Source organism: Neovison vison, chromosome 5, assembly GCF_020171115.1.
Source record: "Neovison vison isolate M4711 chromosome 5, ASM_NN_V1, whole genome shotgun sequence".
Lineage (NCBI taxonomy): Eukaryota > Metazoa > Chordata > Mammalia > Carnivora > Mustelidae > Neogale > Neogale vison.
This window is the reverse complement of record NC_058095.1, coordinates 65,091,440-65,104,923: the sequence shown is the minus strand read 5'-3', so window position 1 is coordinate 65,104,923 and position 13,484 is coordinate 65,091,440. Positions and strand designations below refer to the sequence as shown.

Sequence of the window (13,484 nt, the reverse complement as noted above, 5' to 3'; positions counted from 1 at the left end):
GTGCCCTCCTTAATGCCAATCACCCAGTTACCCCATGCCCCCACACATTTCCCCTCCAGAAACTCTCAGTTTGTTCTCTACAGTTAAGAGTCTCTTATGATTTGCCTCCCTCTCTGTTTTCATCTGATTTTATTGTTCCTTCCCTTTTCCTGAGTTCATCTTTTTTTTCCCCTTAAATTCCACGTATGAGTGAACTCATATGGTATTTGCCTTTCTCTGTCTTACTTACTTCGCTTAGCATAATACCATCTAGTTCCATCCACATCATTGCAAATGACAAGATTTCATTCTTTTTGATGGCTGAGTAATATTCTGTGATATGTGTGTACATACATACACCACATCTTCTTTATTCATTCATCTGTTGATGGACATCTGGGCTCTTTCTGTAGTTCAGCTATTGTGGGTGTTGTTGCTATAAGTTTTGGGATGCATGCGCCCCTTTGTATCCCTATGCTTGTTTCCTTTGGATAAATACTTGTAGTGCAGTTGGTGGGTTATAGGATAGCTCTATTTTTAACCTTTTGAAGAACCTCTATATTGTTTTCCAGAGTGGCTGCACCAGTTTGCCTTCCCACCAACTGTGTAAGAGGGTTCCTCTTACACTCTGCATCCTTGCCAACACCTATTGCTTCTGGAGTTGTTAATTTTAGTTGTTCTGACTGGTATGAGGTGGTATCTCATTGTGGTTTTAATTTATAGTTCCCTGATGCCAAGTGACATTGAGCAGGTTTTCATGTGTCTGTTGGCCATTTGGATGTCTTCTTTAGGGAAAGTCTGTTCATGTCTTCTGCCCATTTCTTGACTGGATTTTTTGGTTTTGGGGTGTTGAGTTTGATAAGTTCTTTATAGACTTTGTGTTACTTCTCTATACATGTTTAGTTAATTTGAGCCTTTGTTTTTTGCTCCCACTTGGGATTCTGAAGATATGGGAGAATGTTATACTCCTGTCAGTTTCAATTTCAGACCTATCCCTGATAACATGCAATTACAAGAGGTCTTAACTAAGTTAAATATATGGGTGAATTTGATTGAAAATGATGTTGATATCTTCCTTGTTTTGAAATCACAGATACAAAGTCTTGGTATCATATACAATAAAAAGGGCTTTCACAGTAGTAATAAACCAAATAACTAAAAACTAACATTTGAATGAGTGACAAGGAGCAATAAAACTTAGCCTAAGTAATACACTATGAAGCTGGAAGAACTGCTTTATCCCTTGTAAGGTTCTCTAAAAGAAATATATACCCTTACTACCAATGCCTCCTTATCTATACATGTATTTCAGTAACTAGTCAACAGAATAAGATCTTTAAAAAAATTGACAAAAAGGTGGGCCCTGTGTATAGCAGAAAAGCATAGGAGACAAACACAAAAAGATTGGTTTAATTATAATAGACAAAAAGAGAAAACTGCATGCTTAAACAGCAAATCCCGTCTGGAGCACCTGGGTGGCTCAGTGCGTTAAAGCTTCTGCTTCCGGCTCAGGTTATGATCCTGGGGTCCTGGGATGGAGCCCTGCATTAGGCTCTCTGCTCAGCAGGGAGACTGCTCCCCCTGCCCTCTCTCTCTGCCTGCTTCTCTGCCTACTTGTGATCTCTCTCTCTCTCTCTGTCAAATATATAAATAAAATCTTTTAAACAACAAACCCAGTTAATACAAATTGAAATATGTGCTTAATTATTCATGTATTTGTGACTGGTATTTATATCTTCTATGTGTCATGCATTCTGCCTACTTGGTGCTGAAATATTAAAATATATTAGTTATGGTCCCAGAGTTGAGGTCCTCAGATGCTGGCCAGGGCCCAGGTAAAAACAATAACAACAAAACTGAACTATGATAAAATGAGGAGACACATATGAGGTGGCCACAGGAAAATGGATGCAAGGACCAGTTGGGCGTAGTGACTTTTTGTAATTAACTGCATCAGAGGCTGGCATTTAAAAAATTGAAACTTAAGTAGGACTTGATTAGTGAGCAATAGAAGATCATAGTCAATGATTTTGTCATTAGTATTTGCATGTTTGGAAAGAGATAATTATTAGGAAAGAAAGAATGACAGGAAGTCTGTAGCTATGGATTGAGAATTAGAAAAACTAGGTAAAGAAGAGACATCATGTCAAAGTCAGAAGTAACAGAGCTAGGACGTTGCAACCCAATGTCATAGTTGACTGAAGTAATTCTTCAGTCCTGCACTGCAGTTAAGTCCATCAATTATACATACCCTCTTATCACAGAATTCTTCTTCTTTTTAATTTTTTTAAACTTTAATTCCAGTATAGTTAACATATAGTGTTCTATTCGTTTCTGGCGTACGACATAGTGATTCAACATTCTATACATTACTCAGTGTTCCATCGTGATGAGTATGATAAGTATGCTCTTTCATCCCCATCACCTCTTTTAGCCATGTCCCCACCAACCTCCCCTCTGCTAACTACTCTTCTCTATATTCTCTGTTCTCTGTAGTTAAGAGAATTGCTCTTCTAAACACAAAACAAAAAGTGTCCATATGTCCATGTATATGTTAGTGTTCTTATCATTGCTCTGCAAAAGCTGGAACCAACTCTGCTCATCAACATGGAATAAATATGTAGTGTTATAGTCACCTAACAGAATACAATGATTCTTTTTTTTTTAAATTTACATTATTGCTTCTGTAGTGAGTTACACAGTGAGGATTCAAACCCAGGCAGTCTTGCTCCTGTCCTGAGTTTTAGCCTTCACTACATTAAGTGTCTGAAAGCACGCTGAATTCATATCCCGATTCTGAAGAACATTATACAAAAGCCTTTCCTACATGTCTTCTTCCAACCTCTGTCCATCACCTTCACTAGGACAGCCAGACTGAACCAGTAAACTCAACTCTGGAAGAGTATATCCCATGCTATACTCTGTCTTTCACAGAATTATGACTTACTTAATTCTGGTGTTATATGCATGGATGAGAATATTAAATACCCTCCCCCATCAGAACCTACTAAATCTCTTTTTTAAAGATTTTATTTATTTGACAGAGAGAGATCACAAGTAGGCAGAGAGGCAGGAAAGAGAGAGCAAGGAGGAAGCAGGCTGTGTGCTGAGCAGAGAACCCAATGCAGAACTCGATCCTAGGACCCTGAGATCATGACCTGAGCCAAAGGTACATGCTTAACCCACTGAGTCACCCAGGTACTCAGAACGTACTGCTTTTTAGAGAAGCATCAAATCTAACTATATTCTCATACAAACACAGTAGCTGGAATGTAAGAAAAGCTGCATATAATAGAATCTTATCCCATCTAAATGTCTGTTCTTTAATTTGTTTAAGTGGACTCCATCTATTTTAGCATTCAGTGAAGTAGAAAAGTAAGGGGTGGATGTTCCTGGTTGATTTTAGCAAATCCCTGGACTTGCCTCCGTTTCTCTGTACCTGCTGTTTGTTCCCACTCCCAAACAACCTTGACACTGTTTCAAATCTTTTATCTGCTGTTCAACCTCAAGTAAACATCTGGTTCTATAGCCTTATGATTGCTATGCTCCTTTTACATCTCATAATGGCTTCTGATATTCTGTAGGAAACTGTAGAAATGGAAGAAAATTTAGGCCATTAAACTCCATCACACTGTCTTCTGCACATTTATATTCTGACATTTCAAAGTAGTTCACAAATAACTTGAACGATTGGATAAAAATTTAACAAGAATATGAGCCATGAGATTCTGCATGTCAAGTGTGCTATCTCAGACAAAAAACTTTCAGAGGGTGTGAGGGAGTTCTTGAATTGCCTCAAGACTCCAACTTCTCTGTGTCTTATTCACCTGCAGAGTTTACCCTAGAATTGGGATACATGAAAATAATATATTAGAACAAACATTTAAAGATTTAAGAAGAATGAGGTGCCTGGCTGGCTCAGTTGGTGGAGCGTGTGACTTTTGATCTTGGGGTGCTGAGTTCGAGCCCCACGCTGGGTGTTGAGACTGCTTTAAAAAAAAAAAAAAGGGAAATAAGAAAATTGACCAGATCAAAAAGGCACGTGGAGTCAGTACGGCCAAGCCATTGTGTCCTAGGAACTGTGAGCCCAGAATGATAATTCCAAAATATGTAACAGTGAGGTTTATGGATTTCATAAACAAAGAAATAATTCTTGGGGCAATGAGGCAATTGCATCACTTCTAAGAAACAAGGAAATCAGGCTGGTTTCAGACACCACCATGAGGGAGAAGGTAAGGAAGCATGACCTACGCATTCCTCAAGAAATCAAGTACTGCCCAGGAATTTTGCACTCAGCCCCCAACTCTTGTCAGGATAAAGGCAATAAACATTGATTGTGAAAAATTCAGTGAATATCATTTCCATACATTGTTCTTGAAGAAACTGTGGAAGCCAAGATTTTCATAAAATGGGATCATGAGATGAGATTACCAGAGAATGAGGGAGTGGGGGGGCGCCTGGGTGGCTTAGTCGGTTGAGTGTCTGCATTCGGCTCAGCTCTTGATCCCAGGGTCCTGGGATCAAATCCTACATCTGGCTCCCTGCTCAGCGGGAAGTCTGCTTCTCCCTCTCCCACTCCCTCTGCCTGTGTTCCTTCTCTTGCTGCGTCTCTCTCTGTCAAATAAATACATAAAATCTTAAAAGAAAAAAAAGGGGGGGTAGTTAAGGAAGGGGTGTTTAAAGCACACTGATTTCCTCCCATTTTTTTATAGCCAGGGATAGAAATATCTCATTTATTTCTTTATTTCTTTATTTGACAGGGAGAGAGAGAGAGGGCATGCGCATGCACATGAGCAGAGGGAGCAGCGGGAAGAGGGAGAGGGAAAAACAGACTCCCCGGCGGAGCGGAGAGACCGAAGCTGTGGGCATGATCTGAGCCAAAGGCAGAAGCTTAACCGACTGAGCCATCCGGACACCCCAAAATATCTTATTTAAAGCTGATTTTTAAAATATCAAGTAATAGAAGTATGTGTAAACATATTTAAGAAAAAAAGTGAGCACTAAAGAAAGATAAAATGGTTTGATATTGGGTATGGAGGAGGCGGAATAATGAAAAAAGAGATGTACTGTGTTGTTGTTGGGGAAGGAATAGCAGAAAAAGACTGAAGGAGTAGAGGACCGAGGGTATATTTACAGTCAGGGTAATGAAGTCACAAACAGAAGGGAGGGGCGATGGGGGCAGGCTTGGGGGCAAGGGGCACAGAACGGGGCAGGGCAGGGGGCTCTCCTCTTCCCTGCAGCAACCCTCCCCCAGTCATCCCACTGATGGGGGGAGGGAAGTGGGGAGGTGGAGCCATAAATACGTCCAGAATTCCAAAGAGGCTAAGGAGGGAAGGGGTGGCTGAAGATCTCAGAGAGGGGGCAAAGGCAGTCCTGGGCCACCCTTGTCAGGGGGCCTGGGCTCCTTGGGCGGCCGCGGGGGCCCCAGGGGGTCGCCTGGCTTGCGGCTGTGCTTGCGAAAGTAGCGGTAGCGCTGGACGTAGGCCCGCACGAAGTTGCTCACCTTCACCGGGTAAAATGTAATCATCACACGGACTAAACCCAACGATTCCAAGAAAGAAGGCTTTCAGATTAAATCACAAAACAAAACCTGGTGTTCTTTTCTTCCTTCCATCCTTCCTCTCTCTTTCTCTCTCTCTTTCTTCCTTTGTTTGGTGGTCAGCAAAGCAATGTTTATTGAGCGAGAGAACAAAGCTCCCGAAGCAGGAGGGGACCCAAGAGGGTTGCCCTTGGTGTTATATTTAAGGAATTTGCCTAAAACAAAGGCTTCAGAAAAGCTAAAAACTGTATTGGGCTAATGTAAACAAAATTTATCAGGCTCCTCAGAATATCAGACAAGGTTGCATTCAAGGGCAAAGGTAAAAAACATCACGGGAGACGAAGGTTATTTTATAATTAAAAGGGGAAATTCACAAGAATATAAAGATATTTGTGCACAGATAACATATCATCATCTTTTATAAAGCTGGACTCCAGAGAAATAAGGAGAAATAAAAACGCAATAGTAGTAAAGGTTTTAATTTACTTCTCTCTGATTACATTGATGAGGGAGCAGAAGACTGGCTGAACACAAAGCAGAAGTTAACACCTGCAACCTTCCTCCAGACCGCACTCCTGGGTGGGACAAGTGTGATATTCTTCCAGGACGCTCCCGGCTGTCTTTTTTTTTTTTTTAAGATTTTATTTATTTGACAGAGAGAGACACAGCGAGAGAGGGAACACAAGCAGGGAGACTATGAGAGGGAAAGCAGGCTTCATGCTGAGTAGAGTAGGGAGCCCAATGGAGGGCTCCATCCCAGCATCCTGGGATCACGACAGGAGCTGAAGGCAGATGTCCAATGGCTGAGGCACCCAGGTGCCCGCTCCCAACTGTCTTAATGTTAATGCCTCATTACAGGGAAAACCCACCTTTATTTGACAATGGCAAGGCCTCCAGTATCCTGTAGGTCCTTTTTAGCATATGAAAGTTCTTTTGAAACCTCCTTTTTTCCTTCCTTCCCCCAATCCCATAGTCTATAAAATCAGCTACCCTTCACAATCCCACTACAGCAGCTCTTTCCACCCAAGGTCCTGTCCCCATGCTTTAATAAAAAGCGACTTTTTGCACCAAAGATGTCTCAAGAATTCCTTCTTGGTCATTGGCTCTGGACCTAATCTCACCGATATCCCAAAACCACGTCAATATCAGGTCAAACTCCGTGTAAGGATATGGAAGACCCACACGACTTATGTTACTATCTCATTGCTACTGTCAAAATCTGTATGCGAAAAACAGGGAATATGCATTCCTCTCAGGGCGCTTAAAACAGTCGCAAAAATCTACCCTCATTTAGACCACAAGGAAAACTCAGGTATTTCAAAGATACAAAGTAGTACATCAACACTTTCTCCAATTTCTGATCATCAGGAGTTAAAACTGAACATTAATGCCCCAATCAGAAACTAAAGGCTGGAAGCGTTAAAAGTCTGCCACTCTCTCTTGAAATCAAAAACTTTATCAAGGCAGGTCAAACACCAAAATTTTAGCATCTGCACAAAATTGCAACAGATACATCAGAAGTTTTGAGATATGTTGCAAGTAGTACCTATTTATATTTGAAGCCTTCCTTTCATCCTTAATACTTATATTTACAGGTAAAAATTGAAAAACTAAGTACCCAACTCAAGAAAAAATACCTGTCAAAATAAGAGAAAAAAGGGGAGCCTGGGTGGCTCAGTTGTTAATTGTCATGGCTCAGATCATGATCCTGTTGGGTCTCCCAAAAATTGGGTACCCCAATAATGGGTCCGTGATTAAAGGAGCGAGACTGATACAAAGCAAAGGTCAAGCAAAGCTTTATTTAGTGCCAAGCATCACGAATCAGTCCGACCGCCAAACAGACCCGTCGGTCGGGGCCATCCCTTATAGATCGGACGACCCCTGCCAGCTTTTCAGACTAACTTTTATAGAGCAAAGTCCATGTGGTTGGGCCTGGCCACGCACAGGTGGCCAATGAGATTGTAACACACACAGGAAACTCCACAGTGATGCTAGGTGACCAATTGAATTACAATTTACCCTAGTAGACATTTGAACCAGCCTATCACCAGTTCAGAATTGGCGCCCAAAAGGTGCCCAAAGGGTGGGGCCCATACTTCTTGGTAGCTAGGAGACAGTATGCTCCCCCACTGATTGAATACCTCCACCTGGCCTGACCCACCCTTGTATTTGGACTTTGTTACCTGGTTTCCTGGACTTGCTTTTAAGTTCCTTCCGGGGGGGGGGGGGGGGCAGTTTAAGTTTTACAACAAATTTGCAGTTCAACCAGGGTGGGGCCACTCTGGCTGAATAGGCCCTTACAATCCCAGCATCCTGGGGTTGGAGCCTGCTTCTCCCTCTCCCACTCCCCCTGCTTGTGTTCCCTCTCTCTCTATCAAATAAATAAATAGGGTGGCTCAGAAGGGATAAGCCTCTGCCTTTGGGTCAGATCATGATCTCAGGGTCCTGGTATCAAGCCCCGAATCAGGCTATCTGCTCGGCAGAGAGCCTGCTTCCTCCTCTCTCTCGCTGCCTGCCTCTCTGCCTACTTGTGATCTCTCTCTCTCTCTCTCTCTCTGTCAAATAAATAAATAAATAAATAAATAAAATCTTTACCAAAGAAAGCAGAGAAAAAGAAAGTAATAAAGATAAAGGAGAGATGAATGAATTAGGAAACAAGAACAAAAAGGGTAGAACGAAAAAATGTATCTACAAGCTGAAATGAAAAATATAACTTGAAATGGTAACATAATCAAGTAAACATATGCAAAACAAGAAATTATGGGGAAATGAACAGGTTCAGCAAGGTTCAGCAAAAGGCTGTTTCGCTCCACTTAATGCAAATACACTTGAAAACCTGGATGAATTGGATAATTGGTTGTCAGGAGAATATGATTTTTCAAAATTGACTCTAAAAGAGAGTTAAAAATCTAAATTGTGACATTACCACAGAGGAAATAAAGAAGATTATCAAAGGCTCACTCTCCCCACCAAAAGCATTAGGCCCAGAAATGTTCAACCGGACAACGATCAAACCTCAAAGAATAGAACATTTTGAAGCTACTTGAACTGTTCCAGGATAAAAACAAAGAACAAAAACTTTGGAAAATTTTTTTTATGATGTGAGCTAACATTGGTTCTGAAACCCAACATCATTAGACATTCGAGAAGGAAATGATAGCTCACGCTCACTTTTGAATATCAGTGTAGAAATCCTAAGTGAAGTCTAAGCGAACAGAATCAGCCACGTACTAAAATAAATAAATAAATAAATAAATAAAGGACACGTAAGCTTATTCCCAAAATAATTTAAAAATTTTATTATTAGCTGGGGGTGGGAGGGTGCCTGGGGGGCTCAGTTGGTCAAATGTCTGACTCTTCATCTCAGGTCATAATCTCAGGGCTTTGAGATGGAGCCCTGCTTGGGTCTCCATGTTCAATGCAGAGTCTGCTTGAGATTCTCTCTCTCCCTCTCCCTCTGCCCCTCCCCCAGCTCGCCTCGCTCTCTCTCAAATAAATAAATAAATACATCTTTTAAAAATTTTTATTAGAGGGGCGCCTGGGTGGCTCAGTGGGTTAAAGCCTCTGCCTTCGGCTCAGGTCATGATCCCAGGGTCCTGGGATCGAGCCCCGCATCGGGCTGTCTGCTCTGCGGAGAGCCTGCTTCCTCCTCTCTCTCTCTCTGCCTGCCTCTCTGCCTACTTGTGATTTCTGTCCGTCAAATAAATAAATAAAATCTTTAAAAAAATTTTTTTATTAGAAACTTATCATAATTAAGACTTACTATTTCCATATTAGGAAACTGTTGTCACAGGTCTCTTGAAGAATGCAGTGGCCAGGGATGGATGTCTTCTCAGCCCCCACCCTGTACAGTGAGGCAAACTGTCTGATCTTGAGGCTCAGTCTTCTTGTTTCATTCCTGTTTTCATCAGTCAACCTCCAAAATATAGACGCTATCCCACCTCTCTATCCCACCATGCCCGGCTCCCCTCACTGCTGCCTTGTCCTCTTGGGAACCTACAATCCAAGCCGTTCCCATACTAACCTAGAATCGTCTGGAACTTCTGCCCCACATCTTGTACATTCTGCTGTGTCCTCAGACATTGTGTCTCCAGCTTTGTCTTCACTGAAACGCAACTCCTGGGAACCCCCCAGCCTGTTGCTAAGACCCTGCTCCCTGCACGCTTGTCCAAAGTCCCGTTTCTTTAAGATTTCGATCCCGTGACCTTACCACCCTCTCCCCTTGCTGGTATCTTTCCACTTATTCACTTAAGAGGTCTCTCGTAGCGACCCAAATAGGTGTCCTGCCATTCGTATGGATATTTCCACATCCACGTGCATGACTTTAGCTCCTCTGTTCACCCCGCTGCTTCCGCTGGGGCTGCCTTGCTCATTGCACGAAGTACCATGGATGCTCCGCGGTCCTGCCTCCACGCCACCTTAGCAATCCAGCCTCACATTACTCCAATAAGACAAATAAATCTCTGACCCCCATCAAAACTCCTGGTCTGTTGAACCCACTACTTCCTCCCAACTATTGAGTGATCTCCTTCCTCTACTTCTCTTATTACTCTCATGATTCAGCATTTCACACACATACACACACACACACACACACACACACACACACACACCCCTATCTGTCCTCGTAGACAGCTTCCTATCTTCCTTTCCGGAGAAAACTCTGATTTTTCTTTTCTCCCTTTCTTCCCATCTCTTCCAGAAGAAGGCGCTACTGTCCAAGCTAGAGTTTCTCAACTTCAGCACTATGGACATTTGAGGCTGGAACATTCTTTGTTGTGGGAGAGTGTCCTGTGCACTGCAAAATATTTATCTGCCTTCCCAGCCTCTACGTATTAGATGTTCTTACCACCCGTAGTCATGACAACCAAAAATGTCCACAGACATCACCATAGTTTCCTGGGTCGGGGTGCGGGGCATGAATCACCCCCGGCTGAGAACCACTAGTCTAGACTCATCTCTCTAACTTATGCCTGGGACTCTACCTCCCTCCTCACATATATACAATCTTTTCAGGAATCCTACTGTAGGAAATACTTTTTCCTCTCCTGTAGAGTCAGAAGCTCTTTCAACAGGATTCTTTTTTATTTTATTTATTTTTATTTATTTATTTTTTAAAGATTTTATTTATTTATTTGACAGAGAGAGATCACAAGTAGGCAGAGAGGCAGGCAGAGAGAGAGGGGAAGCAGGCTCGTGCTGAGCAGAGAGCCCGACGCGGGGCTCGATCCCAGGACCCTGAGATCATGACCTGAGCTGAAGGCAGAGGCTTTAGCTCACTGAGCCATGCAGGCGCCCCAACAGGATTCTTTTTTTAAAAAAGGATTGTATTTATTTATTTGACAGAGAGAGACACAACGAGAGAGGAAACACAAGCAGGGGGAGTGGAAGAGGGAGAAGCAGACTCCCCATGCAGGGGGGAGCCCCATGCAGGACTCCAACCCAAGGCAGCTGCTTTACTGACTGAGCCACTCAGGCGCCCCTCTCAACAGGATTCTTTCCAGAAATACTTAAACATCTTAAAAAAAAAAAATCCTCAGCACATTTCCATCTCCAACCACCAGTACTCTCCCTCCCCTCCCCACCACATCTTGCAAGAGTTGGTTACTCTTCCTGCCTGCATTATTCCCTCATTTGATCCTCTCTCCTTCAAATATGATTCAGGTTCCTGGCATTTAATCCCCTGGAGCTTTCATTACAGTTTTAAGTGACTTCCGTGTATATAAACGCAGTGGACAGTTTTCAGCCTGTGGTCATAGGCACAATGGAGGAGAACCAGATTGAGGGAAGTAAAGATCAAGAATTTGGTCTTGGGGCGCCTGGGTGGCTCAGTGGGTTAAGCCGCTGCCTTCGGCTCGGGTCATGATCTCAGGGTCCTGGGATCGAGTCCCACGTCGGGCTCTCTGCTCAGCGGGGGGCCTGCTTCCCTCTCTCTCTCTCTTCTGCCTACCTCTCCACCAACTTGTGATTTCTCTCTGTCAAATAAATAAAATCTTAAGAAAAAAAAAAGAATTTGGTCTTGACCCCGTTGGATTTCCGGTGTCTCAGAGGCCAGAGGAGATGTTGGCTGGACACTGAGACAGTGAGGGCTGGAGCCAGGGGAGAGACCGAGGCCGGGACATTAAACCGCATGGGTATCGTGCAGTGTACCTAGGGACTTAAGGGTATGTGTGTATGAGTCCGGTAACCAATGCTTTACGTGTAATGTTAAGTACCTTGACAAGGGGCGGTGGTGTGTAGAGCAATGAGAATCACTTGAAGGTTTGCAAAATGCAGATTCCTGGGCCCCACCCCCAGTTTTTAATACAATTAAAATGGAATAGCTTCCCTGTGATGGACCATTTGCATTTCTATCAGGTTCCCAAAAGATTGATGCTTAAGCTGTTGGTCCAGGTACCATACTTTGCAAATTACTGATTTCGAGTGAGCAGAGGAGGCCCGGGGCTCGACCGGGCGCTCCAGCATTTATCAGTCAGAAGCAGAGATGAGCCCAAGAGAGACAGAAGGACGGGGGAAGAAGGGACCACCGCCGGTTTTTCGATGGAGGGCGGTACAGGGCGAAGAGGCCCCAGGACTACAAGTCCCAGGATGGCCCGCGCAGGCTCGCGCCCGCCCCCTGGAGGCGGCTCGCGGAGGCGCGGGTAGAATCCCAGGGAACTTTCGCGGATCTTGTGTGAGCGCTGGAAGCCGCGGCGTCTTCGGGCTGCGGCGGCGGCGCGGCTGGAACCAGCGGGGCGGGTGAGTAAGAACGGCGCTGGTCGCCGGCTCCTTTGCGCCTCAGCTGCGTGGTCTTCCCGGGTCGAGCGGGCAAGCGCTGGGGTCCGAGGGTCCGGGAGCGGAGGCGCAGGACTGCCCGTCTGAGAGGGAAGACTCTGCTGCCGCTGTCGCCCCGGTGGCCCCGGTCCCCCTCCGCTCGGCGGTTGCTGCCCCCAGCCCGGAACGGACGTCCTACCCCGTCTTGCCCACCCAGCCCGGGAGCTGCGGGACCGGTGCCGCAGGTGGCAGCGACAGGGGGCCGCCCACCTCCCCTCCGGGCTCCGGGGACTTGGCGCAGAAGCCCCGGACGGAGGGCCAGGTGATTCCCGAGGACTGCGGCCCTGAGAGGCGACCCTAACCCTCGCCGGGGTGGGACAGGTGCGTGGACACGCTCGACTGGGGCCCTCGGAGCCCCCGGAGCTTCCCGCACCCTCCCTGGTGCTGTCCTGAAGATGCTGTGTGTGTCGGGGACCGAGTAACCCTTGGCCGTCCTCCGCGTCCACAGAGCTCCTGCCCCCCCTTGTTGGCCTGGGGTGACCGGGGAAGGCTCTGGCCCCGCGTCTCCCGGGTCAGCTGGCGGTGCCACGGCGCAGTGTACCTGGGGAGCCCTGGGGGACCGTTTGGATGCTCAGGGGTGGCCGGTGATGCAGAGCCTGCCAGGAGTGCAACAGGAACAACCTCTTCACCAAATATCTTTGAAAGAAAAATAATTTTATGTCTTTTTTTTTTTAAAGCAAGCTTGACCCCGAATATCTTATGTTTATTTTGTGGGCGCTGCTTTTGCCAGCACGCAAGTTTATATAATAAGCAGTATAAGGTTTGAAAAAAAATTTTTTTTCCTCTGAAGGTGCTCTTCCTTGCCCTCTGTCAGAAGAATTATGTTGGACTGGTTGACATGCTTATCCATTAGTAACTGCGGTAGCTGGCGCCAGGAGATAGAGTGTTTTTGAGTCGAGTCACAACCCAACCCTTCAGGACCAGTTTTGGTTTGAGAAGGTTTTTGCTATCCAGTTTCAGACTCGATGGTATTTCACCGTTTGAGATAGGAGAGGAGAGAAGGAGCAGAAGTTTGTCAGCCCTAATTTCTTAGGCTACAGAAAATAGCTTTGCATGAGTAATTCTCAAAGCAAGCACATTTAATTTGGTACTAAGACTAGGTCCGAAGCTGAGCCTCCAGTCCAAAAACCCTATCAGTTTTAAGAGTTTTTCA

At 44.8% G+C, this 13,484-nt stretch overlaps 2 protein-coding genes across 2 annotated transcripts in view; both read left to right on the top strand.

Annotated features, from left to right (window-relative positions):
* Window positions 1-13,484, top strand: part of LOC122907367 (cytospin-B-like) — a 699,233-nt gene that overhangs the window by 216,103 nt on the left and 469,646 nt on the right.
* The window catches only part of LOC122907370 (cytospin-B-like), a 69,858-nt gene continuing 68,597 nt past the window's right edge, over window positions 12,224-13,484 (top strand). The window contains exon 1 of the mRNA XM_044250259.1: window positions 12,224-12,256. The gene's annotated coding sequence lies outside the window, so the exon portion shown is untranslated. The remainder of the gene's footprint in view (window positions 12,257-13,484) is intronic.